Here is a 6822-nt window from a genome sequence, read left to right on the forward strand (position 1 = left end):
CATTTTCAAGAAGAGTAAAAGACCTGATTGGAATGGAAATCAATTTCATTTCACAAATCTTCTGATGCTACTTCAGACCCTTTCTCGTTCTTTTTCTGTTTCTTTCAGGATCTTGTGATTTCGGGAAAAGATTGGTTGCACTCTGGAGCATTTCACTTATTTAAATACATATTACACTGCCAGAAAGCTATACACCATCCAGAGCCTAAATGCACAGACATGTGAAGAAGGCTATCCCAAGCATGCTTTCCTTTGAAACCTTACTGAAGCTCAAGAATTGACAGCTTTTAACAAATCCTTCCTTCCTTCACTTCCTTCTTTTGTCCTTAAAGGTAATCCTGGGCTGACCCTACCATTAGCCAGAGTGAGGAAATTGCCTCAGGTGGAGGATGAAGGGAGCAAGGAGCAGCAATAATGTGCTGGGGGAAATAGCAGTGCTTGCCAAGCAGCCTCCTCTCTACCTGCTAAGACAGTGTGCTTCTCTCAGGGCCGTGGAGGGCCCTGTCCCATCACCAGTATTGAAGGAAGATTCAGATGCCAATCTTGTCAGCTATATGGAACTGGGAAAGCAAAATGTCTTGGGTCAGCCCTGAGAGGTGTTATTCAGAGATGTCCAAGACCAGTTGGCAATAATAATGCTGTTGTCCTGTAGGAAGCAGGAGATTGTAGACTCCTAATTTTGAGATACAGCCTTCCTTCTTCATTGTTTAGGTTGTAAGGATTGTCATGGTAGCTTCCCTCAACTCAAGATGAAAATGAAATCAGATCTAGACATATACTTTGTACTATACAGTCGTACCTCGGAGGTCGAACAGAATCCGTTCCGGAAGTCCGTTTGACTTCCAAAACGTTTGACTTCCAAAATGCGGCTTCTGAATGTTTGAAAACCAGAACATGTTTTTGATCGTTCGGGAGCTGAAACGTTTGACTCCAAAAGCGTTCGGGAGCCGAGATATGACTGTATTGAAATGAAAGTAGATATTACAAATAAACAAACAGCTGCTTCAGCTAGGGATAGGGAAGAAATTCTGTTTGGCTTGCATTTTACTGTGAATCGATGTAATAGGAACTTCATAAAACAATACACAAATACATTTTGAAATTTTCATGTATCCAAATTTTGTGATGCAGTTACCCAGCCCAAAATGTACACAAGATTGTGTATTAGGAGGAAGTGTGTACAAAAATGCATTATATTAGGAGAAATTGCTTGCTAAAATGTGTATAATAAGGGAAGGTGTGCATGCAAATTGCTTATATTAGGAAGAATGTGCTTTAAAATGCTGATAATTTTTGTGGAGGCTTTTTTTTTAAAATTGCAAACTGTTGTGGGAATGTGAACTGAGCCTGATAGGAAAATGAGAAACTGAAATTGATAGATTCATCCATTCAACTGATGCCAAACATGGTGACTCACTCCTTAGCAAATAGATAAATAAAAAGAAGCTTCAGATGATGCCAAGTGCAATGACTCACCTCTTAGCGGATTGCTAGGAGAACATAAAGTTGGAGATGTAGCATCTGCGTTGCCTCCTGGGCAGAATTTAACCTGCTATTTTCAACCTATTAATAGCTTGGACTCAGCATACCCTAGAAACTCCTTCTTTGCAATGTCCCATCACAAGATCTATTACAATGATTGATTATTCCACCACATTTGGACAGCAAGGGCATGTAGAGCGGCATCTTCAGTGACTGCTTCACAGCTACCAAGAGCCCATCCACTTGACTGACAGATTACCCAACTAGGTAGGTATCACATAAGAAGGTCCTTTTCCTGGCAGCCACTTATCAGTCTTGTTATAGTTGAGGGAGGAGATTCATCAGCAGTGAGATTGGGTAAGCTGTCAGGCACATACATTGAGTTTCGAGCTAAGAAAAGAATATGTTAAATATAACAGGTCTCTTGTTATATGGGTCACTATAGCATAAAAATAAATAACTTATAGGGGCCTTTCATATATTTACTTTAGGAAATGTTTAACTGCAGAGGTTGTGCTATAATAAGATCACATATCTCTGCTATTTTGAAGGGTCACTGCCAGGATAGTTAACATTTCAGGTGCCACAAGTTATAGTTTCTGCTTTACACTTTGTTGCATATATTTATCAAAGGAGAATTAAAATAATGGCTGTTAGCTAAATCTGTGCTTCCTATTAACAGACATTGGTTCCTTTTGTTTTGTTTGGGCTGAGACAGAAAGAGTCCTCCATTTGTTTGGCCCTTTACAGAGCCGTCTGAGTCAGAATTTCTTACACAAACAGAACTGATACTCAGTCAGGAAGTGAATTTTCAAGCCTCTGGCTACCGTTTCTAGCTTTGCACCTCAGGATGGGAGACTAAAGCTGGTGTTACAAGCCCCAGGCGGACAGCAGCCACTTAAAAAGCATGTGAGGAATTCTCCTTAACAAGATTCAGTATAAATAAATGAAATGTGATAGCATTTCAAAGCAGAAATCCCATCAGCGTAAATCTGTCCCAGTTCTAACATGGCAGTTGCTAGTGATACTATGTATGTATGTATGTATGTATGTATGTATGTATGTATGTATTACTCTTTTGGCTTGCATTTCCTCCAAAGAGCTTAAAGCAGCACACAAGGTTCTGTTCCCCTTACTAATTTCATCTCCACAGCAACCTTGTAAGGTAGGTTGTTGGGCTAAGAGACAGTAACTGTTCCAAGGTCACCTAGAGAGTTTCATGGCAGGAGTGGGGATTGAACCCTGGCTCCTGAATCCCAGTTTATCAACTATGCAACATTGAATTTAATATGACAGGAAACTGTGAGGATCAGGAAAGACATCAAGAATAATAACACTTCTATAATGAGAAATGTATTAAGACTCAGTGGATACGGAACATAACAATATCCATTCAGAGCACAAGTAACTTAATGGGGCAAATGTTAAAAGAATCTGTACTGTGAAGATAAAATCATTGACTGAAAAAAACCACAAAAACCTCCAGTAAGGTCTAATTTTGTGATTCATGTGGCCAACGAGAATTGTTTTTATCCCAGAATAAAATGTATTTGTCATTCAGGGACAAAAACCACAGTATAGCAGACTGCCACAGCAGACATTTCTAGAGTAGTGGGCTGAACAATAGTGTGACACAGAGTGCTCTATATTTGTGACAAATGGGTCAGACAACTGGTTTACCAGGGACACAGTTCATGTTGAGTTTTTAAAAGAATTTGACCCTCCTGGTAGTGCAGCAATGAAATGGCTAGCACATTTGCAAAGCTAAGCAGTGTCTGGTTTGGTTGCTAAGTGAGATTCTTGCATTTCAGGGGGTTGGACTAGCTGACCCTTGAGGTATTTTCCAGCTCTATAATTCTATGATTTTATGACCGTGTGTGTGTGTGTGTCATGCATTTTGGTCCTCTCAGTAGGATTGGTCACCCTTTGGCAGCTCAATCATCCAATTATTAACTTAAATGTAGGGCCCACTGTGTTTAATGGTGATTTAGTCTTAGGTAAATGTGTTCAGGATTGCAGCCCAATAGAGAATGTTAAGTAATCGGTACTCAAGCCATTTCAAACCTGTAAATCAAAATTGGACACCTTTCTTGAGGTAATAGGATTGATGAAGGAATTGTCAGAACTCAATTAACAGCTTGGTTTACATCCTAGTTAAGCTGGCTAAAAGATGGGTGTAGATATAAGCTACCCCCAAATCTGAAATAGTCGTGGGTGAAGACAAAGTGGCAGGTCTCAGTTGCCAGAAATGTTATATAGTTATTGCAGATCATATTCCAATGGCTGGCAGTCTGTTCTTTAAAAATTAAACAGCCCCCACCTTCCTCAGTTCCACATGTGTGTTTGTGTGCCCATTACCTCTCTATTTCATGCATCTGACAGTGGGCTTTACCCCACTAAACTGTACAATGAGTTCTTATTATAACCACAACCAGCCAAGGATATTTTGGCAGAATAAATGTATTAGCATCCAAAACGTCACAGGACTCTTTAGTGGTGGTCTGCCTTCATGAATGGCAAGATTATGCTTTTCTCTGACTCTAGGGATTTAATATCAAGGTGTGACCTCAATGAAAGTTGTGCAGCCTATTCTGAGAAGTGGCAAAAAGGAGATAAAGTGGGTATGCTTTTGAGATGCTGATTTCATTCATGTGCAAAGAAGAAATGTAAGTATATCACACACAAATGGTTTCTGGTTGTGTTTTCCTCCCCCCCCCCCCAAATATATATATATATATATATATATATATATATATATATATATATATACACACACACACACATATATGTTGATACTGTACTATATTATACTATACTATAGTGACATGCTTAAATGTTTCTTTGATTGACCTTGAACTTTCCTACAAAGCTTTCCATCCTCTCCAGTCACACCAGTATGACGTGCCTGTCGCGAAATTCCTCGCGGCGCTTTCAGCAGAAACGCTCAGAGTCCCAGGTTTTTCCCAGTGCAGTCTTTTTAATGTGAGCTATATACAGGTATTTACAAAAACAGTCCAAACAGAGTACCTGCTCCTTAAGGCAAACGAATACTCTCCACACAGCATCACCACACCACAGCACAACCACCACAGCAACCACACCCACTGTTAAACAGGCTTTCCTTTTTAAAACAGGTGATTGCCAATCACATTAATCACACACTCCTGCTGAGTCACTCTGACCCAGCACTTCACAGAGTATTGCATCATCCTGTTGAAGCCTGCAGACTTATTCAGTATCCTGCGAATCCCAACAGTGCCATATCCTTTGATAACCACTAGCATGTACGTTTGTGTGAGGGGAACATGAGATGCATCCATTCCAAGTGGATATGGAAATGACATACCTTGTTGTAGAATAAATGCAAAGGGACAAAGCATAATTCTCTTAATTTCAACATGGAAGCATAGTTCTAGCCCCTCTTACTGAGGTGCCCAGGAAGACTGGCATGGGCAGCCAACTGAGATTTTCCCCTGACAGAACTTAGCCCTCACCAGATATACACCTGAGGGAATGTAATTTGTTCCACGTGCTGGGCCAGTCAGGTCCACCTTAGGTGACATCTACAGTCCTATGCCATCCCATGTCATTCCTTCCCCAGTGCTTGTATTTCTCCACAGGTCCTTCTGCTACCTTACTGACAAAATCCCAATATATTAGTCAATAGCAGATTCAACTGTATTGACATTGAATAAGTAAATCTGACATGGGAGAAGAAGCACTCCAAGGATGGGTGGTGAAGATGGAGTGAATAAAAGAACAAGAGAAGGTGCAAACCCAGCAGCCAATCAGTGTCAAGATAAACAATTCTGTCCTGAAAGTCTTCCCAGACCCTGCCTACCTTGATTGACAGAAATGGGATTTTCAATAGGCAGGCTTACTGCGTCTAACCTATCTGAAGAAGTGTGCATGCACACGAAAGCTCATACCAATACCAAACTTAGTTGGTCTCTAAGGTGCTACTGGAAGGATTTTTTATTATTATTATTTTGTTGCGTCTAACCTGACCATTATCAAGTCTTACAGCCTGGTTTCTGCAAGCTAGACCCAGGATCTTCTTCCTTCCATCCTTAGTAATTTAGCCTCTCCTTGAAGGCTTAGTTGCAGTAGATGACAAGGGACACTGACAAGGCAGAGATGCCTTTACCCCATGCAAAAGTGTTCACACCTTAAAGGTAAAGGTAAAGGTACCCCTGCCCGTACAGGCCAGTCTTGACAGACTCTGGGGTTGTGCGCCCATCTCACTTAAGAGGCCAGGGGCCAGCGCTGTCCGGAGACACTTCCGGGTCACGTGGCCAGCGTGACATCACTGCTCTGGCCAGAGCCAGAGCCAGAGCCGCACACGGAAACGCCGTTTACCTTCCCGCTGTTAAGCGGTCCCTATTTATCTACTTGCACCCGGAGGTGCTTTCGAACTGCTAGGTTGGCAGGCGCTGGGACCGAGCAGCGGGAGCGCACCCCGCCGCAGGGATTCGAACCGCCGACCTTTCGATCGGCAAGCCCTAGGCGCTGAGGCTTTAACCCACAGCGCCACCTGCGTTCACACCTTGGCCAGAGACAAATTAAGCATTCCAGTCAGTGTGAAGCTGGTTTCAGAAACAACTGCATCAAGCAGTATTATCTTATAACAAAGATCAGGGATATATATGTCTGTGTGAATACAGAGTAAAACCTCAGCACTGGAAATGCACAGTAAACAGGAGTTTGAATACAGCCTTAGGTTTGATTCTTTACAATAGGTGTGGAATCTGCAACATGCACCTTCATCACCACCATGCCCAAAAGGTTTGCTACTGTGTTTTAGCTTTGCAATTTCAGAGTTAAAGTCATCTTTTAAAAATAATTTTTACTTTTTAAAAAGAGGCTTGCCAAAACAAAATTATATCCTAAAACGTGACATTTTTTTATACATTCCAACATCATAAAGGGGTGTCCATTTCTCTATCACAGTTGCAGTTTTATAGAACATGATGCATAGAAAAATAATAATTTTCTTTTTCTTATAGAAATTAATGACTAGAATTCCCATTGTCAAGGCACAAACAAAGGTGGTTTTTTTGGTGCTTACATCTATAGGCCTGACTTCATTTTATCAAGTAAATAGACACAGAGCTCAATCCAGTGAGCCTCTAATGAGCCCACCAGAGGATGTTCCTTTCTTACATTCACCTGTTGGACTAGACTAGAGACGAACAGAGAAAGCAAAATGATGAAATTGTACATACCATTTGGGGAATATTATGCATTTTGAAAACCTTGCACACACTCCCTCCTGGTATCAACCGCAGGGGTGTGTGGGTGTGTTGTTGCAGAAGGAGTTGAGGCAAGAGAAGGCTTTGG

This window comes from Podarcis cretensis, assembly GCF_951804945.1.
Source record: "Podarcis cretensis genome assembly, chromosome: 4".
In the NCBI taxonomy this organism is placed as follows: Eukaryota; Metazoa; Chordata; class Lepidosauria; order Squamata; family Lacertidae; genus Podarcis; species Podarcis cretensis.